The sequence below is a fragment of the Symphalangus syndactylus genome, chromosome 5, assembly GCF_028878055.3.
Source record: "Symphalangus syndactylus isolate Jambi chromosome 5, NHGRI_mSymSyn1-v2.1_pri, whole genome shotgun sequence".
In the NCBI taxonomy this organism is placed as follows: Eukaryota; Metazoa; Chordata; class Mammalia; order Primates; family Hylobatidae; genus Symphalangus; species Symphalangus syndactylus.
Window position 1 is genome coordinate 136,143,002 of NC_072427.2, and position 22,229 is coordinate 136,165,230.

The window sequence follows — 22,229 nt, forward strand, 5'->3', positions numbered from 1 at the left end:
TTCTTCATTTCTTCTTGTCAACTGCTGTGACTACATCCTTTTGAAAGTTAACAATGTCCCTCTCTACTTTTCCTTCCATATCTAATATCACTCTTTGTTGAAATCACCTCCTGTCTAAACATTTTCAATTTTCCTTGAAACTGTTTTTAATTTTTAATTTTTTTTCTTTTTTTGAGACATGGTGTCTCTCTGTCGCCCAGGCTAGAGTGCAGTGGCACAATCTCCACTCACTGAAGCCTCCACCTCCCAGGATCAGGTGATCCTCCCACTTCAGCCTCCCAAGTGTCTGAGACTACAGGTGCACGCCACCACACCTAGCTAATTTTTTGTATTTTTAGTAGAGACGGGGTTTTGCCATGTTGCCCAGGCTGGTCTTGAACTCCTGGGCTCAAGCAATCTACCTCCTCAGCCTCTCAAAGTGCTAGGATTATAGGCGTGAGCCACCACGCCTGGCCAAAACTGTTATCTAGCCTACAAGTCTTATGTGCCCCAATCCATCCTACAAGTCTCCCTCTTAAAAACATTCAATTCCCCTCTAAAACAAAACAAAACTCTTCATCTCCCCCCTTTGCCAACCAGATAGAATATCTTAATACCATAAATTATTACTCAACTATATATACATTATGCTCCAGCTGAAATGGAGAGTAAACTATGGTGTCTTGAAACACATTTTATAACTTCTTTTATTCCCCCCCACACAGAAGGCTTTTATTCATTTTTGTTTATCCAGAATAGGCTTCACAGGAAACTTCAGCTTTCTACAGTCTCTCTCCCATATCTCTGTTCTCATATACGTTGTCTATCCTAGTTATTTTAGTCAGTTGTGTTTTGCCTTGTAAAATTCTTTGTAATGTATCCTTTATTGGTAATTTTTTTTATGCTGTGTTAATCCAAGTCCTGAGGTTCTGTGAAGGACTTTAGTTTATAGTTCAACAAGAATAGCTCTGTATGGATGAGAATAAAGTTTGAAAACGAGTGACATATACTATTACTCAGCTCTTAAATCCATATTTAAGAGCTAGAGAAAAGAGAAACTGTTTTTTTTTTCACTTTAATTTGCATCTGAAGTATCTTATATGTAACAGAGGCTCAAGAAACATTTAAATATCAGTTAAGGCTTTACCTCTAGTGAGTAACTTAAAACATGCAATTCCTACAATAAAACATAAATACTTAATTTTAAGAAGCAGTTTTTCATCTCACCTGAAAGTATATCCTGAAAGGGTTACGTAGTAAGTTCCTGACCTGCTAAGGAAGACTAGGCAGCTATTTCAGCAGAAATGTCATGACATCCGTAATTCTACCTAATGGAAGAACAATTTTTAGCTTGGAATCCAGGCAGAATTTTCTCACTAAAAGTGGACCAATTTTCGTGACCAGCCTGGCCAACATTGTGAAACTCCATCTCTACTAAAAATATAAAAATTAGCCTGGTGTTGTTGCAGGTGTCTGTAATCCCAGCTACTCAGGAGGCTAAGGCAGGAGAATCACTTGAACCCGGGAGGCGGAGGTTGCAGTGAGCCCAGATTGCACCATTGCACTCCAGCCTGGGGACAAAAGCGAGACTTTGTCTCAAAAAAAAAAAAAAAAAAAAAGTGTACCAATTTATTAACTCTCCTAACCATGTCACATAAAGTTCAGAAATTAGAAGAATGTGTTTGTGGTATAATACAAAATATACATATCTGGTTGTTGTTGCTCATTCCTGGCACAAGGCTTCAAAAACTCTTAGAATTTCCTAAGCTATAAGGAGGGTCTTTTTTATGCTAATAGGGCAACTCAGGTTGGGACCCTGAATAGCTTCAGGTTGGGGACTGGTCACCAGAAAGACCAACTATGTGATTAGAGCATTGGAACTTTGCACCAACTAAACCTCTGGGAAGCGGAGAATGACTGGAGATTTAGTCCAATCACATGGCCAATGATTTAATCAATCATGCCTGCAAAATACAATTCCACGAAAATCTCTGGACACTAGGGCTCACTGGAGACTCCTGGTTGGTAAACGCATTGATATGGAGGAGGGTGACATGCCTGGATTCCAGGAGAATAGGGCATAGAACCGTGTACTTCTCACCCTCCACCCTAACCTTGCCCTATGCCTCTCCCCATTTGTGTTTCTGATCTATACTCTTTACTCAAAAAACTATAATCATAAATATAGCACCTTCAGTGAGTTCTGAGTCATTGTAGCACATTACTGAACCTGAGGTGGGTGTAAAAAGCCCTGGATTTTTAGCCAGCCAGGAAGAGGTGAGGGTGGTTTGGAGACACTCAAATTTGTGGCTGGCATCTGAAACTGAAGAAGTCTCATGACAAACTTTGTTCTTAACTTGTGCAATGCTATGGATTGAACACTTGATTCTCCCCAAAATGTATATGTGGAAATCCTAAATCTAAGGTGATGATATGAGGAAGTTGGGCCTTTGGGAGGACAGAACCTTCATGATTAGGATGATAAAAAAACAGACCCCAGAGAGCGAGCCCACCTAGAGCCAAGATAAAGAGAAAGACAGAGATTCTTGAAGACATTGTTTGAGAATATATGTCTGGAGGAGTCATACCTAAAGTTATATCCACCTCCTGGGCTTTTTGATCATGTGAGCCAATAAATTCATGTTTAGATTAAGACTGAATTCAATTTCCATCACTGACAAACCAAAATAACTCTGATTCACTTATATAACATTACCAAGAATAGGCCCGGTGCGGTGGCTCATGCCTGTAATCCCAGCACTTTGGGAGGCCGAGGTGGATGGATCACGAGGTCAAGAGTTTGAGACCAGCCTGACCAACGGTGAAACCCTGTCTCTACTAAAAATAGAAAAATTAGCTGGGCGTGGTGGTGCCTGCCTGTAATCCCAGATACTCAGGAGGCTGAAGCAGGAAAATCACTTGAAACCAGGAGGCGGAGGTTGCAGTGAGCTGAAATCGCACCACTGCACTCCAGCCAGGTGACAGAGCGAGACTTTGTCTTAAAAAAACAACAACAAAAAATTACCAAGAATAATACCTAGATGTTACCAACAAATGAAACAGAAACTATCTTTATATTAAATGTATATGAATTATTCTATAACTGTGACATAGCATGCCTTAAGCCCAACGGCAAATAAATGAAAGCTTCAGTGTAATTGCTCATGAGAGTGGAAGCTGATTGGAGTAAATACTTTTCCTGAGACCTTGTCTTCATTTTTCAACTATCCTTTATTTTCCACTAGCCCTTCTAATAATTTACTTAAGGAGGTTGGGGAACATGCTGGACACAGGAAGCAGAAGACATGGGAAAAGTGAGCTAAGACCATACCTTCTCAGCCCAAACAGGTGCCATTATTTTCACACTTGTTATTTTTGGTGCATTTGTTTATTTAAGTTTAGTATCAAATTTGGGAACTGTGTTTAGGAATGGAAAATTCCCTCCTCCTTTCCATATATGCATTATATCCACATTTGTGCATCTTTTTTTTTTCCTTTTCACTAAATATTAACTTAAGTCTTCTAAAAGAAGAGAGTCTTGAACAAACAACCATATGACTTCAGAGTCATCCATCTTTTTTAAATTTTTTTTATTTTATTATTATTATTTTCTGAGATGGGGTCTTGCTCTGTCGCCAGGCTGTAGTGCAGTGGCGAGATCTCAGCTCACTGCAACCTCCGCCTCCCAGGTTCAAGCGATTCTCCTGCCTCAGCCTCCCGAGTAGCTGGGACTACAAGGCACGGGCTACCATGTCCAGCTAATTTTTGTATTTTTAGTAGAGACGGGGTTTCACCATGTTGGCCAGGATGGTCTCGATCTCTTGACCTTGTGATCCGCCCGCCTGTGCCTCCCAAAGTGCTGGGATTACAGGCGAGAGCCACCGCGCCTGGCCTCATTCATCTAGTTTTAGGAAAGGTATTGGAGGCATCCCTACCGTAGGCTACAAAGCTCGTACACTGTGGGATGATGTCACATAAAGGAGCACAAACTCTAACAAAGAATTCTGTTCGTTCTAGGGAGCAAGAAAAATGCAAAGCAAAGTCTCTATTGTTCTCCACTGTATATTTCATTTGTCCACACACTCATAGATATAAAACAGCTTCGAAGGACACATAAGGAGGCCATTAGTGAACACTATATGTTTTTATAAAGAGATAATTAGTCATATTTCTTTTACCAAAAATGTGCCACCATGATGATTTAAATGCCATGCTGAGACCCCATAGTCAGTGATAGCATTAAAGAACATAGAAGACATCCTGGCTAACACGGTGAAACCCCGTCTCTACTAAAAATACAAAAAATTAGCCGGGCGTGGTGGCGGGCACCTGTAGTCCCAGCTACTTGGGAGGCTGAGGCAGGAGAATGGCGTGAACCCTGGAGGCAGAGCTTGCAGTGACCCGAGATCTGGCCACTACACTCCAGCCTGGGCGACAGAGCAAGACTCCGTCTCTTCAGCACAAAGTAGAGTGATGTCAAATAAGTGCAACTTTCAGCAGTAAAAATTTAGATAAAGTGGCAAAAGAAAGAACTGATAAATTACAGTGTGTGGAATCTAGACACTTGAATGTGTTCGAGGAAGTTGTAAAATTTTTTTTTTCTAGGATATGGTTCATAATGAAAATACTGTGTACCATATGCTTGCCTTTGGGCAGGGAAAGGACTAGATAATATATTTTTAAGCCATTTCCAGCTCTTAAGTCCCAGTCATTTCTAAAATGAAGAAAAAGAGCTGCTGTTGACTGAACCAGTGTGTTTTTCTCTGACTCATGCACATTATTGGCTCAAGGAGAAGAACAGATGTGGGTCATCAGGGTGCATCACCAACTTTTTGGCTGATTTAAACAAGCTAATATTCTACACCCTGCACTTGCAGATATGTGGTAATAGCTAACATTTAACACTTCAAAACAATGGGAGCATCGCTAGTGAAAAGGATACAGATAAAAGTTTTTAACCTTTGTTCTCATCACTTAGAATGTAAAGCATGTCTCGTGAAAGTCAGCCCCAGACACAACTTTATCAAGTGCCATTTTGCAGTAAGTTTAAGAAAGCAATACATTGAATATTCTTTTACTTCTCCCCAATATGGCTGATTCTCTGGTGTTTGCATTCCTTGGCCATGAGTTACTAACTCCTGTTATTTTTTGTTTTCCAAGAAAGAATTAATCTGAAAGTATAATTTTTTTCCTGGAGATATTCTGCTCACTTTCTGGCTGTCTACAGATAAGCTGTGTATCTGAATTGATAAAAACCAGATTGTCCAACTACTGATGAAATACTGATAGCACCATGAAAATTTTTGTATAAAACTCTATTAGGATTCCTAATAATGTGCAAGCCTTCGGCCACTTGCGTTCACTGAGGTTAGGCACGCAGCCTAACACTGCCTTGAAAAGCATGGATGTATCCCAAAGCACAGCCAATGTCATACTAAAACACTTAAAGGAGTACAGACACACACATTTTAATGATTTAAGGCCAGATTCAATCCTTTGAGACATTTGCATAATTCCCACTAGAAATTAATAGAGGTTGCAAAAATACAAATTTGGGTAAAAGTTTTAACCTTACCCAACTCAGGGATTCCAACATTGTTCTTTAATATCTGCTTGTGCAGAAAACTTAATCTAATGTTGCTCGATATCTAGACTATCTTCTGTTAGCAATTAGGGAAGTTGACGAAGATACCAGATCATATTTGTTGAGCTAATATTGTGCTCGGCATTTCAGAAGAGGGCCTGGCTACTGCATTGTTCTGTTATTGTTAATGTTATCACTGCCGCTGGTGTTGTTATTAATCATAGACTCGTCATAAATTTATAAGGTGGATATTTGTATTTTAGTTTTATAAATGAAGAAAATGAGTGTTTGAGGGGTTAAGTCATTTTTCTGAAGTAATACAGCAATGTGGTTTCGTCAGGATTTACACCCAAGACACTATACCCTCTACACATCAGGCACTTTCACCTACACCAGGATTTACAAATGGCTCAACACAAGCACCACAGGACTGAATACAGAAGAGCAGAGTAGTGAACACCTGAGGACCTGCCCAAAATGTGGGGCCTCCAACCAGCTTAGGCCCAGGCCTGCACAGCCATGTAGATCTTATTTGTGCCAAGAGGTATAAGAAATAAAAATGTAGAGGGGTAAAAAATGACAGAGGTTGAAAATATAGGCCCTTAGATCAATCACCTCTCTTACTAACTACACTGACTGGTCCAAATAAACTTCTCCATCCTCAGTTCTGTCGGAAAGCAGCAGAAATAAGTCCTATTAAGTTATTCATAATACTCAGTAACATCTAGTTAGTTTTAATCTTTTGATGTATCTCCTAATTATTATGTACTGAGTTTAGAATTTTAGAAAACACCCATCTCTTACTTCCCTTGCTTTCATCCTTCCTTTTTTCTGAAAAATGTAAACTTTGGTGCAAGAAAACACCACATTGTTCATCATAAATGAGAAAACTGGAGGTTTATTCAAAAGCACTAGGTTTACAAAACTGGGCCAAGAATTTATAAGGTGTAGACTTCCTCTGACACCTGACAGCTTGAATTCCTCTGACTATTTTGACACAGAAATATCAAGACATTAGTTTTCTGGCCCTTCTATATAATACCTTGCTAAACCCACAACATGTAGAAACCTATCAATGTGATAAAGAATATGAAAAACAAATCCTGGGAAAATGATTAAATTCGGTGGAGACTTTATTCCAATAGTCAAATTCATCTTTCTTGGAAGAAGTAGAGGAATCTGCTAATATCGCCTTGGAAAATTTGAAAATGAAATATGTTTATCTCTTTTTACTTATGCAAATAATATCTCAACTTAGTTAAAACAATAGATTCAAAACATCCTGTGATTGAAAGGGCAGATTTTTTTTTCAGTTACTTACCCCAACTGATTAAAAACAGAAAAATCATAATGTAAGTCATAAACAGAAGTGACATAAAACATTTTCCCCAAAAAACAATGAAAAATTATAAACAAATGCAAAAAGAAACACTAGAGAAATAAGAAGAAAAATGTAGGTCATGGAGAAAAAGTAGTTTTGACCAAAATAAAGTTTTAAGACATTAAAGAACCAATCCACAGCTTTGATTTTCCCTATATAATGTAGTTACTAAGGGCATAGGCTCAGCCACTTGATAGCTGGGTCATCTTGGGTAAATTACTTCATCTCTCCTCGTCTTGCTTCCCTCCTTTATATTGTAGCCACACCTACCTCAAATGTTATTATGAAGACTAAGGAATTTGATACTTGTATACTCTTAGAATCTGCATTGGTATATAAAAATATCTTACTGCATAACTGCCAAATAAATGTCACAACTTTATTAAACTTTAAAATGAATTTGAAAGGAAGCCACATTTAGAAAGCTGCTTAATGTATTGAATGCCATATTTTCTACCCTTTCCATGTAATATTGGGGGAGAGACGAGAAATGCTATAAATTTGTGCTCATCCTCTTTCAGCATTTTATTCATTTTTTAAGTTCTTACATTTATTTTAAAGAATGCTGACACTAAACATGATACAGTAATGAGTAGCAAGGTTAACTGCATCCTACATCTCTTGGTGGGGAGGTTATATTATTTTCTATGACTGTAATTAATTAAATGTTCTTCCTATAGCAACTCAACCATTATGTTAGGAATGGCATTAGATTATTTGCTAAGGTATATGTGTGCAAATATTACACTAACATGGAAGAGATGGAAGATATACTCAAGTCCCCGCAGTTGACGTCTACATATGGAAAAAGTCAGCCCTCCATATACTCAGGTTTCATATCCCATAAATACTGTATTTCCCATCCACATGTAGTTGAAAAAATATCCCTGCAGTTCAAACCCATGTTGTTTAAGCTTCACCTGTATTATCTAAATACCTATTTTTTTTTTAAGTTTGAAGTTTGGCCTAGAGCAGTGGTTTTCAGACTTTAGCATGTATTAGAATCACCTGAGGTCTTTAAAGATGGGTTGCTGGTTCCAGCGCCAGAATTCCTGATTCAGTAGATCTGGGATGTGTCTGAATATGTGCATTTCTAACGTATTCTCAAGTGATGGTGATCTGGGAACCACACTTGGAGAACCTCTACCTGAGACTTATATATTAGACTCACTTGGGGAGATTTTTAAAAATACCAATAGTTAGTAAATCAGAATCTTTGGGGGTGAATGGATCTGGGTATCTACATTAAAAAACAAACAAACAAACAAAAAGCCCTCCCTAGCTGAGTCTATGGTAGAACCAGAATTGAGGATTCCTGGTCTAGAGAAATGGTTGTCAAGGACGGGTCCAGAATCAGATTCACTTGGAAGTTTTTCCAGTGTCCTCCTTTCCCCGTATCCAAGGTTGCATGAGGCTCTAAGAAGAGGTGGAAATAGAATTTTTAAATGTTTCTCACAATTAATCTTGAGATTATTTTAGTTAAAATTACCTTATATTTATTAAAAACGAAGATCCCTTGCATACCTACAAAGTCTCAGATGCTTCACACTTTACACAACACACCTGTGTTTGAAAATCAGCGGTGTGGGGTTAAGAAGGAGCAGGTTCTAATGATTTCTTGCAGGTTAGGAGGAGCATTGAAACCTCACAATCAATATAATAACTGGTTAGTTCAGAGCTCCATAGCACCAGCCCCAGAGAGGTGACAGAAGGATCCCTGCAAGCAGGAAGTCAGGACAGAAAGGGGCAGATGGGCAGGGGTAGCAAAGTGAGTGCTGAGCAGACTCTTCTCTCCTTACCAGAACCAGTAACCACCCTGCTGCTGCTCCTCTAATTTGCCCTGGCACAAGGACAGAATGTGTTCTGCTGATACACATTTCTAAAGCATCAAGCAGCCTCTGCTGACAGCTGGCTTGGTTGCTGTGTCAATGCAGAAAAAGTGAGAGAGCAGAAGAATTTTGTAAGAAAATATTTTTCTTTACTTTCCCTTCTAAATGGCGGGAAAAGTCATGGTGGGGTGGGGAAAGATGGGATGCAAATGTGATTATGTAAGATACTGAGAACAAGAAAGACTAACGCAAAATGTTTAGGAGACTGGGTGTTAAGGAGAGAGTTGACTTTGTGGAGCTGTTTGTCTTACTAACAGCCATTCAAAATCTAGCACCATCTTCCTTGTATGTATTGTTATTCTATTAGCGATGATTTCAAAATGCCTAGAACTAATTTCTGGGCATCTCCAAAAAGACAAAAGTGAATTAAGAACACTCACATCACCTTGGAAAGATAAAGACTAGTTATGTGTTGTCAGCCATAGTTTTTCTCTACACAGCTTGCCAGAGTTTTTTTTGTTTTGTTTTTTTGTGTTTTTTTCAGTTTTATTTCTAGAGCTGATGGTCTCCTGATGCCATCACAGCAGAAGGGACCCCAGCTCCATTAGCTGGCTTCTAGGTGAATCTCCTGGCTGATGCTGTTTTCCATCAGTCCACAGCTTGGTTGTGCATTGGCAGTTTCATGCAATACTGGGTTCAGCAAAAGAAACAAAGGACAATTGGCTCTACTTGGTGAAATCTGCCAAAAGAATTTTATATCCCAGCATAGGTTTCTAATGAGATTCTCAAAAAAGTAAACAAATTCTAAGATATAAATATCAGTTCACTTATTAAAGTCTCATGCTTCTAAGCAGCATTTTTCCATGTGTGCTGTGGATGGTCACTCTAACTCCTTAACAGTCATTTAAAATGTTACAATGAAAAATACACAAAGTACTAAAAATGCATCTAAACATATCATAATGTTGTAAAGTCAAATGATTCCCCTGTGAACTTCACTTGAAACGAGGAAATTGAAAGACTTGTTTTCTTTGCACTTTATCTGAAGTAACCAGAGGGTTTTATTTTTGTTAATTTATCAGATTTACTAAGATTGTTCTCATTTAAAGTAAAACTAATTCTAGGAAGATTGCATCTCCTTTGCTGTGCTATTCCTTGGCATTGTTGAAATAATAGCTACTATACCAACATGGTACATCTTTTCAGTAGTCTCATCCGTTGTTGCTATTCTGTAAAAAGTGTAGACAGTCTGGAAAGCACGAGCAGACTAGATTTATATGCGGAGGGGTGAGAATAAAGAAAGAAAAGACAGTGGGAAGGCGCACTTCCCTTTGGGGGTGCAAGATTTAAGATAGCAGCAGTTCATGTCTGTGTCAGGAAAGGATAATTTACAAATTCAGGAGAGAAGTTGAGTTTTTACTCTATTTTGCAAAGAGAATTTCTTTCTTTCTTGAGAAAGGCCATAGATCCTGACAGCACATGTCAGAATGGGAAAATATTGCTCGAGTGAGCCGCCTACCATAAATATAATTAAGTGAAATTTGTATATTTTTGTTTAGAATCAAAAGCACCACCATTTACTGGTATAAACTCATTTTAATGAGATTAGACAATTTTAGTAATAAAAGTTTACAAGCGGAGTAGCTAAATGGTAAAATGGCAAACATGATGAGAATAAATATCTATAAAAGAAAAAGTCTTTCCAATTTTCCAATGCAAAGTGTCCTTACAACAGATGATATAGAAAAAGACCATTTATTTTTCTAGCACTATTCTTTCCTTATGATGAGACCAAATGTACATTTGCTACTTTCTCCTTTGCTGTTTTGTTCATTTACTACCGTTTGAGCCATGAGATACGGTATTAAATAACACTCTTACTAAAAATAAAAAAAAATCATATTGGTTAAACTAATTATTGAAAATAGAAAAAAAAAGTGTGTGCTTTTAAAACCAACCGATATGAATTAGTATTTTACCTCTAAGAGTTTCTGAATTGTGAGTGAAATCAAAATATTGCTCCAGGGCAGCAGTCCTTAAAATGTATTCTGTGGACCCATAGAGGTCCTAGAGAACTTTTCAGGAGTTAGAAAGATCAACAGTGTTTTTATTATTATACTAAAGTGTTATTTACTTCTTTCACTGTGTTCACATTTGCACTGTTGGTGCAAAAGCAAAGGTGAGCAAAGCTACTTGTGCCTTAGCCCTACATAAGGTCATGGCACCCAACAACCTCTCTATACACTCCCGATCTAAAAAAAAAAAAAAAAGAAAGGTTTCAATTTAGAATTTCCTTCATGAAACAGTAAAAATTATCAATTTTATTAAATCTTGGTCCATTAGTCTACATCTTTTAAATATTCTATGTGATGTAATGTGGCACACATAAAGCATTTCTGTTGTATAACGAAGTACAATGGTTTCCTCAAGTAATAGGACATGTGCAATATTTTGAGTTGCAAACAGAACCAGGGCTTGCTTTCAGGAACACGATTTTTACTTCAAAGAATGCAGATAAACTATCTTTGTGCAGATTTGTCCATTTGGCTGATAATGTCTTCAAAATGAAAAAAGCCAATTACTTCAAGAAAAACAATTGACAGGCTTATTGCCAATAATAAAATGCAAGTTTTCAAGCAAAAATTAGAATTTTGGAAAACTGCTATTTGCCACTGTGAGTCTGATTACTTCTCAATACTTAAGGACTTTTTAAATGAGCTCAGTGGCTATATTAATGAAAGCTGTTTTTAATAACATATAATAAAATATGTCAACATTTAGGAGGACTGCATTAACTCGAGAAATCAAGAGTTTCCAAATGAATAATATATCACGTTACAAAACCAAGGATGGATAAAAGTACAAGAGACCAGCAGATTGTAATATACAGAGTAGATAAAGTTCATTAATAAGCTTTCAGATCTCACATCGCAACTGAACTTTAAGAAACGATCACTTGAATTTTTGTATAATATCAAAAGAGACTACTCACAACTACCTGAAAATGTTACTAAAAGATTCTTCTGTTTTCTTTTTTCAAATTAGATATAAGTGTGAGGCTGGAGTCTTCATTTCCTTCAACCAAAACAACATGTTACAAAAGATTGGATGCAGAGCAGCTGTAAGGGAATCAGCTGTCTCCTATTAAAGCCAGACATTAAAGAGATCTGCAAGAAGCAGAAATAACACACAGTTTTCATAAAAGTGTGTAATTTACGATATGTTAGTTTTAAATCAACTAAAATATTGTTTAAATTCTCAAGTTTGACTTCCAACTCAATAAATATGTATAGATATAACCCACATAGACAAACACTTTTGGGATCCTCCATAATTTTTAGGAGTATAAAGCGTTCCTGAAACAAAAATGTTTGGGAACTATTGCCCTAGCCTAGGGTTATTTTTACGGTCATACTGTGGACAAATATTGATTGTGGCACACATAAAGACAGCTTTGTAAGTGTGAGTAGTGAGAAAACATTTTAAAATATCAATCTTCCAGAGAAGGTTAGAAAATTTGCACACTTTATGAATGGTTCCAATAACCTGCAGATTGTCTCATGTTAGACTTCCTCTCGAGCTGATCTCCAGTCATATATTATAAGAGTGCATACTGCTATCACTGCTTGACAAATTGGTGTAAAAATTAAGGAAACATAACTTTTCCTTGTAGCATCTTAAGAATAACAAGTTGTCCTTGACAGTAATAAAGAAATAGTGCAGGGAATTCAGAAGAAAACTATTTCAAGGGAGTCATAGAGTAAAAGCCAATGTAATGAGTTTGGTGACAACAACACTGAGACAAGAGAAAGAATAGAAACCGCTTTAAAAAATTTGCAAAATCTACTGATCGTAGTGATCCTTCTCTTTTTTGTTGACATACTTAAGAATAAATTTTAGAATAAAAAAAATTCTGGAAGATACCTGGGGTGACTTAAATATTCTAGATACAAACCTGGTCGCCCATGGCAGTTGGATGATGTGTTCATTTCTACTTTTCATTTGAATGTGACTTAGAGATAAGGAAAGAAGAAAGAGTGAATTCATGTTGATACCAGTAGTGCATGTACCACTCAGAAAATTGAAGTCGGCCAGTTATATTAACAGAGGGGATTTGACAGAAAGGATTGTAAGGTACTATGGAAGTAGAAACTGCAGGAGACAGATACCACTCCCTAAATCTGAGGAAACAAGAGGAGGTTAGTAAAACTCAGAAGCTTGGAAAAGGGGCCTTGCGGAACTGAGACCAAGGCCTCTGAAGAGGGGCTGTTGTCTGTCTGGTATTGGTGTCTTAGATACCAAATGGTGTCTTAGACACCTGAAAAGAGGGGTCACCACAGAGCTAGGACCCACACCTCCCTGCAGGAGCCACTGCCCAACTGGAGCAGATGCCTCAGGAGCAAAGAAGTCAGTTGACTTCTAAGGAGAAGAGTTATTTCTGGGGAAATTATAGAATCCTTATGTGTTAGTGCTCATATTGCTTTGGAATTGAGAATACTACCAGTGCAAGTAAAAATGGAAAAAAAATAAATAGAATATCATGCATAGGACTACACATATGCTAGACTCCAAATAAAGCTGATGAGAGAAAATAAATGATAGAAAAATAAGCAAAATTCAATTGCCATAAACTTAAAAATGATTGTAGTGCAATCTATCAACATAATTTCAAGTAATTAAAGTGAGAAAGAAAATCACCTGAAGAGATGTTTTAAAAATATGAAATATAGAAGAGGACATGTAAGCAAGGATGAATACAACGTATGTCACTGGCCTACCAAAATTGTTTCTGAAAAGTTATAAAGACCCAAATAAACAAAAATCATTTTTAAAAAAGGATAAAAATATGGGTAATTTTAAATGTATAACAAGAAAGATAATGCTCTAAAAGAGAGATAAACTACATGAATAAACATCAGAAAAGTTACTACTCTTGTATTTTATTACCACTTTCTGTTTCAAGATAGTACTCTAGGCGGGCACAGTGGCTGACACCTGTAATCCCAACACTTTGGGAAGCCAAGACAGGAGGATCTCTTGAGACCAGGAAGTTTGAGACCAGCCTGGACAACATAACAAGACCCCATCTCTACAAAAAAAAAAAAATAGAAAAAAGTAGCTGGGTGTGATGATGTGCACCTGTAGTCCCAGCTACTTGCAAGGCTAAGGTGGGAAGATCGCTTGAGTCCAGGAGTTCGAGGCTGCAGTGAGCTAAGATTGCACCACTACACTCCAGCTGGGGTGACAGAGCAAGACTGTCTCTAAAAAAAAAAATGAGAAAATAATTTTTTTATTTATTACTCTTCAGTTAATAAAGGGGAGAAAAAAATTGTTTTAAAAAGAACTAGAGCACAATGAAGGTGAAACATGTGTCAGAGAGTATCTAATTTAAATAAATTCCCTTCTCTTGGCTCACCTGAATTGCCTCCCAGAGAACTGAAACAAGGCACAGATGTTCAATATAGAACCAACATCTGGAATCTTTGAAAACTAAAGATGGGAGGAATGCCAGAACTCCAAACTAAGCTAACATTTTCCTGGTTACTTAAGAACAGAAAGGACAGATTCCGTGAACCAGAGTCCAGTAAGTTTGATTATATATGTTTTCAGTATTGTTCTTACAAAAATTTGTGATGCCAGCATATATTCCAAAAGAAAAGTCATGATAAAATAACCCCATTAACTTTCTTTAACAAAGTTATTAGACAGTGGATAGAAAACTGACATAGATACATCATAATTTAAATTAAAGAAGGTAATGATACAAACTCTTTTAACTTGTTTTGAAATGAAAAAGTGTCAACGGTGACATAAATTTTTTGCAGTAACCAAATTAATGGGTACATATCAATAGATTAATAACCTAGAGGGAAGCCAAGGCCATGTGCTCTTGACCAGTGACTTGAAGGAACACATGGAGATAGCCTCATCAAGTGTGTAGATGACACTTTGCTGGAGGGATATAGCAAATACATTACATCTGGATTCAAAAAGATCTCCAATTAATGGAATGAATGCTATGATGAAATCAAGAGATGCAATTTATCATATGTAAATATAAAATCATGCTTTTAATTTTTTAATTGCAGGATACAATAGTCCTTTTGTGAAAATATTTGATCTGAAAAAAGACCAGACAGTTCAGTTGACCACAGTGTATGATAAACCTGCCAACAATGCTAAAATGTGCTATCTGGTTATATGAGCTGAAACAGTGTCTGAATCCAGGTATTGATGGAAGGGATTGTCCCACTAAAATTTCCAAAAGTCAGATAACCTGTGGAAAAGAGTATCAATATACCCACTGGAAGAGGGACATTGACAAGCTGAACTTTATTCTTAAGAGGTCAAATGAATTTTTAGAGACCCAAAATGTGTTGGCTCATGAGCATTTAGCCTAAAGGAGAAAATAATAATTTCACTAATTATCTACAAATGTGTGATGGCTTATTTTATGAAAAGCTTATTCTCAGTTTGCAAGACACTAACTAAAGACCACAGTGAGAAAGTACAGAAAGTACCTTAGGTGAACATACAAAGAGCCTGCCCTAATAAAACCATCTCGTCATGGGACATCAGTGTCCCAGAAACTATCCAGACAGAAGGGAGGAGATCAAGTGGAGATCCTACAAGAGGATTCCTTCATTTAGTGGGAAATTGCACAAGCTTTTGTTCTAAGATCTCCACCACTTTATACTTCCATAATTTTATATAATCAACAGTATCTAGAGACATCCAGCTGTGTAGTTAACAAGCACTATTTGTTAACTTGTATTACTCAGACCTCAGTTGTCTTCTTTCTTATACTGTCCAAGCAAATTAAGAAAAGCTGAGGTATAGTTGAATTATTTGGGTAATAGTAGCTATAAAAACTCAAGTAGAAAAGGGGGTAAATAGTCACAACTTCATATTTACAATAAAAAACCAAGTTTATTGTGAATCCACAAATGGATCTGGCTAGTACCGTATTATAGTAAGAATCAACAGTGAATAATAAAACAGCTCTGAAAGTGACAAAACAACTGTACCATGTAATATAGACAGTCAGAAATAAACTTTGTTCAAACAAAATTCTATTTGAGTTCCACATACTTGGCTTTTCCTATTCTGGGTCTCAAAATCCTACCGTAATAGACACATAGAAGCAGCCTAGTTTAAATATCAATTTCATTAGATTCTGTACTTCTGGGCATGATGAAGAAAGGATTAGTAGAGTGGTTGAGAGCCTGGAATTCATTAACTTCAGCATAAGTACATACTGCAATCTCCACAATCTCCAAGGGAGTTCTAACACATTTTCCAGTCATCCTCATATAAAGGACCACTAAAAGTCTTTAGCCAGAATAATTAAGGGAATATTTCGGAAGCATTTCTGTTGTATACAAGGCTGGTGATCCTCTTCTGTGTGCCTGTGCAATTCTTGTCCTCTGTTGGTCTCTATTGCGATAATATTTCCTTCTTTCAAGAGCCTTATTATTATGAGGAACTTTTACCCTGTTATATGCATAAAGTTAAATTTACATATGAATTACTACATATCAACTAGTCACAAAGCACAAAGTGTTGAAAAAAACTTTTGTAAGCAGTCTTTGCTTACCTCTCAAATGCTTTGCAAAATGTCCATGCTTTTTTTTTTTTTTTTTTTTTTTCTGAGGTGGAATCTCCCTCTGTCGCCCAGGCTGGAGTACAGTGGCGTGATCTCGGCTCACTGCAAGCTCCGCCTCCCGGGTTCACGCCATTCTCCTGCCTCAGCTTCCCGAGTAGCTGGGACCACAGGCGCCCGCCACCACATCCGGCTAATTTTTGTATTTTTAGTAGAGACGGGGTTTCACCATGTTAGCCAGGATGGTCTCGATCTCCTGACCTCGTGATCCACCCGCCTCGACCTCCCAAAGTGCTGGGATTACAGGCGTGAGCCACCGCGCCCGGCGTCTATGATTTCTTATATTATTACTTTTTACCTTGAAGTTGCTTTTCTATAGTTTGTTCATTGAAACAGCCCTGCTCCATAACATAGGGGCCCCTTGTTCCCCATGATCAATATTCTGTTTTCCTTGGATTTTGCATGAATTCATCCTGCTGTTCATCCCTGTTCTAAGCATGGCTATATTCTATTCCCTTCAATGTGAAGAGAAATCTCCTGATTGGGGGCTGCATTAGGGAGGAAAGGAGACCTCCAATAGACCAACTCTAAGACTACATGATACTCTGTATTACCCATTACCCATCGATTGCCCTCCTGGGTGGTGGTGGCTCAATGTATTGTTTGGTTTGGTTTTCCTTTACTTCATGCCCCCTGTTCTATGTACTAAGCAAGCATGAAAATAAAAGGTATAAACAGAAAAATACTTAGGGAAAAAATTTACATTTTTTCCATACCATTTCATAGATAATATGGTCCTACACATCTAAGATATTATATCAAGTGGCTAGTTAGCATTTTCACAGGGAAACTCCATTTCACCAATTTAACAGTTGCTTTGACCTGAAAATCATTTCCCCTTGAAAACCACTGAACTTTTCTCCTGGCCATGATCAGAGACCTCTAGTCATGCATCTTCTGTACTTTCCCTATTATCACTGTAGCCCCAACAAGCTCAGTGTCCTTGATGAGTTGGTGAAAGGGGTACAGAAATAAGAGGTCCCATTTATCTTGCCAGGCTACTTTATGAGCAGACATTATGCCTCAGTCTTTTGTGCCTCAGGATCTGTTTTCTCATAAAGTAAGTGTAGTTTATTTACCATACTCAAGCTCTATGCAGCTACAGTTTGAGTTAAATAGGGTTTAGAAGACTGTCATGACAACCTACATAGCATTTATAATGTTATTTCTACAGGGGAAGGTACCCTTCACTTCAAAGAATTGATTTACAAATAATTTATACATAATTATTTGCAAATTGATGAGTTGTACTTAGTCTTCAAAATTATACATACACCACAGACATGCTATGATACCTATTTTTCCTACCAGAGAGAACTTGAAAGTATCTTTCCCATTTGAGTGTAACTAATATCTACTTTTTTTTTTTTTTTTGACAGAGTTTCATTCTTGTTTCCCTGGCTGGAGTGCAATGGCACAATCTCGGCTCACTGCAACCTCTGCCTCCCAGGTTCAAGTGATTCTCCTGCCTCAGCCTCCCGAACAGCTGGGATTACAGCCATGCACCACCACACCTGGCTAATTTTTGTATTTTTAGTAGAGACGGGGTTTCACCATATGTGTCAGGTTGGTCTCAAACTCCTATACCTCAGGTGATCCAGCCGCCTTGGCCTCCCAAAGTGCTGGGATTACACGAGTAAGCCATCGCACCCAGCCCTAAATATTTTTAATAACACTAACTTAAGTCCACATGATCTGTAACAGTTAAGTACCAGGTATTGTATACATGTTGGTTTATTTTCTTCAACTTGTCTTGACTCACACATCATTTTCACACCTTGCTGAAAGTGTTGGGTGTCAATAAAGCAAGATACAAATAGATTTGATTCATGAATGTTTGAGCTCAGGGAACAGACACCTCCTGGCACCAGTCCATAGGTGGGACAGGTGATCTATTGCTTCTCTGCAATAGTCTGTCTGACTGCAAAAAATATATGATTGTTGAAAAGTTGGCTACTTGTCCACTTTGAATGGGAAACCTTGCTGACTTCGATTTCAGGTCACAAAAATTGTTTGGGGTTCTACTTTTTCTGAGACTTGCAGAGCGCTGCCTAAAGAGCATGACTTGGCACAAAGCTCCTTTATTTCAGATTTCATATATTTGCTGTATTCAGTATCAAAGTATGCTTTGTAGGTAGCCAGGAATATTGCACGTTATGTTTACATTATAGTTTTGATCAATTTTTCTAAATGACATCATCTAAACTTACCAGTTGGACTAATGAGAGTTAAGAGAGGAGAATCTAAGGAATGTGGCTTTCCTCAAAACAAACTGAGAGGTGAAGTCACAAAGCACACAGTGTTGAAAAACCTTTTGTAAACTAATAACAACAGCTGCTTAATAAATGGCTTTTGCTGGGATGGAGGAGGGATTGCCCGCCTGCACAGCTCTGCACACAGGCAAGTCCATCTCATGTTAAGTCAGAGGAAATTCAACAATGTTATCTAAAACATACAAAGGGCGTAAAGTGATATAACTTTAAATCAACTGTGTAAATATTCTTAAGTAGATATTAAAAAAATGTTTTCTTTTGTCTAAACTATGAAATATGGAATTGGGTAGCTTTCCCGTTTCCTTTTCGATTGTTTAGGACTCACGCTACTTTTATTTCCTGTTTTTTTTCCCTTCTAATATGAACTGTAGAAATATAAGCACAAATTTAAAAGAAGAAGAAAAATAGGCTCTGGTCTAACTCAGTGTGTTATATGACTTAGCCAAAATCAGGTATACGTGATGAAAACTAACAGGAGGTTTCCATCTCAGGCAGAACATGGTGTTTCTTTTGACTTTGCATTATGTAACCTGATAAAAGGACTCCATTTTCCTAACCTTTTCTAGCCATTTCAAACCACATTTACTAGCTAGTATTAGTCACTGCTTGTTTCAGTTTTTTCTTACACGTGAAACTATAAAAGCCTCCAGGAAGTTAATGTTAAACTTAGATGTTCAAATATACATTGATAGAACAGAATTTTGGAAACAACTTGATTAAATTGCAATCATAAAATTTAATGAGAATTCAAACAGAAAAAAATGTAAGTTGTACTGATGAAAATTATAATTGTAGTGTTAGGTAGAAATTCATTAGGGGATAAAAGGGAATATATTGCCCAGCTTGAGACCAGCCTGGGCAATATATGAGATACCCATCTCTTCCAAAATTGAAAAAAATAAAATAACTAATCAAATACCTAGAGCAAAATAGCATTGTACCTGAAAAGGTGGATTGAAGCAATACTATTAGGGGTATTTGAAAGGCAATCTCAGGATGCCATGGAAGTTTTCTGAGCAGGGAAACTGCATTCACTTATTAATCAATTTAGCATATAATTTTGGAACACACACTATATTTAAGGCATTGTCTTAGGGGGTATGGGATGAAATAAAGGTGGGCCGCCTCCCTTATCTTTAGGGAGATTTACAGTAGAGAAAGCAAGATATGTATACAAATAAGCAAAGAACCCATATTTTAGCTGACTCAGTCTACCTTTTGAGATTATTATAATTTGAAAAACCAGCAGCAACTTAAGGGAGGTGAGTGTTGTCTCTCTAAACAGACAGGCATCATTAAACTATGTCTGTGGGAACATGGCCAGCTCAGTGATATTTGCTTCCATCTCTACATCACTGCAAGTTTACCTACTCTGTGTGCCAAGCAGCAAGAACCTAGAAATACTGGTCTCTCCAACCATGGAGTGTTAATGTGACACCAAGTCAGGATGGCACAGATCCAGGTTTTCCTACCTAGCACATCCATACAACACTGCCCTTCATGAGTGTTGACATTTTTGAAACCAACATTTATGTTAAAACAACTTCTAGAGAAGGATACAGTAACACAAAGGATATGGCTAAAATTAGACACCTGGATATTAATTCTAACATTATCTCTGTACAAATCAAGGCAATGGTATTCAGCCTCCCTGCCACAGTTTATCTGTCTGGTAAAATAAAGAATTAGATCAAATTATTCTAAGGTGCTTTTCAGTTTAAATATTCTCCACACTTTACAACAGGGCAGTCCGTGCTTCCCAAACTTTTCATCGGGACCTCTTTTCTTTTTCTTTTTTCAAACAATGACTACAGACTGGATGCTTTATGAAATCATTTACCTCCCCATTTTATCAATGAAAGATAAATGTGTGTACAATTAATACCACACTGACTTAATATAAATTTGGTATTTAAGTTGGGCCATGCAGCCTTATCTTGGGTAAACACATGCAGTTCATCAGCTTTGGGGAAAATATTAAAGGTGTGAACTACATAGGGATCTAGGTATACTTGATTAGAAAGCACCACACTGAGGGAAAGACACCATCCAAACCTGTCGTAATTAGGATGGGTCAGCTAGAGAGCTTGAACAAATAAATCATTTTAGCCTATCCAAGTTTTGATTTCTTCAAGTGATAAATGAGAGACAAGAGTTTTGAATATTTTTAATTCCACAGTACCAGTAAAGTTTTCAAATATGAAGTTGAGAGGCAGCAACTAAGGTCAGTGGTGGATTTATCTCTGAAGTTAAAATTGAGCTGCATTTAAAGGCATGTATAGGGTCTGGAGAGTTAATGAGTAGAAACCAAATGAGAAAAGACAAAGAGATATCAAAAATCAAGGCATGTCTAGGTAGCTAATAATAATAATAGTAACTAATCAAGCTGAGCTCATGTCTTTTGGGAGGCCAAGGTGGGAGGATCACTTGAGGTCAGGAGCTTGAGATCAGCCTGGGCAATATATGAGATACCCATCTCTTCCAAAATTGAAAAAAATAAACTAACTAATCAAATACCTAGAGCAAAATAGCATTGTACCTGAAAAGGTGGATTGAAGCAATACTATTAGGGGTATTGAAAGGCAATCTCAGGATGCCATGGAAGTTTTCTGAGCAGGGAAATTGCATTCATTTATTAATCCATTTAGCATATAATTTTGGAACACACACTATATATAAGGCATTGTCTTAGGGGGTATGTGATGAAATAAAGGTGGGCAGTCTCTCTTATCTTTAGGGAGATTTACAGTAGAGAAAGCAAGATATGTATACAAATAAGCAAATAACCCATATTATAGCTGATTCACTCTACCTTTTGAGATTCCAACAACATTGAATCAAATCCCCATTCAAATTGAAGAGGAAAATTAGTGAGCCTCCTCTGATGGGGTTTTTACATTGTGCCTATTTATTTCTAATTCCAGTTTTGGCCAAGTTCTCAATGTTTCGCTTCTTAACTCTTGATGCTGCTTCCTTCTGTCTACCATGTATTGACCCAAACATGGAACATGCCTCCTTTTCTCTGATCTCCCCAAATAAAACTCACACAATTTGTACGTGTTGGATGTTTTCTGTTTGCATCTCCAAATCACTCTCCACTTTATCCACTTCGTCTTGTAACCTGGGAGTCTGAAAGGTATGTTCTGCTCAATGGTCTCTCGTGCCCACTGATTTCCAGTTGGGTTTGGTGAATGGAAGATGCTGGCAAGACCAGAGTATGGGGGTAAAGAAACGTAAAGGAGTTAATTTTTTCAGCTCCCTTCTTGGTGGATTGCTGCATATTGCCTGCATTTATCTACTTAACAGCTCCTGCAATATCAGGTGAATGGCCTTCCCATCTAAGAGAGAGGCTCTCTCTGGGTTCCTTCTAGGCAGTGCTTCTTTTCTATACCCCTTTAGGTCTAGGCAATTGCACTATCCCTTCTTTGTTTTCCTAAATCCTGATGATATCTCTTATGTAATCGCTTTTAAAACTCTCCTTGGTTACCAAATTTGAGTGACTATCCCTTGCCAGGACCTT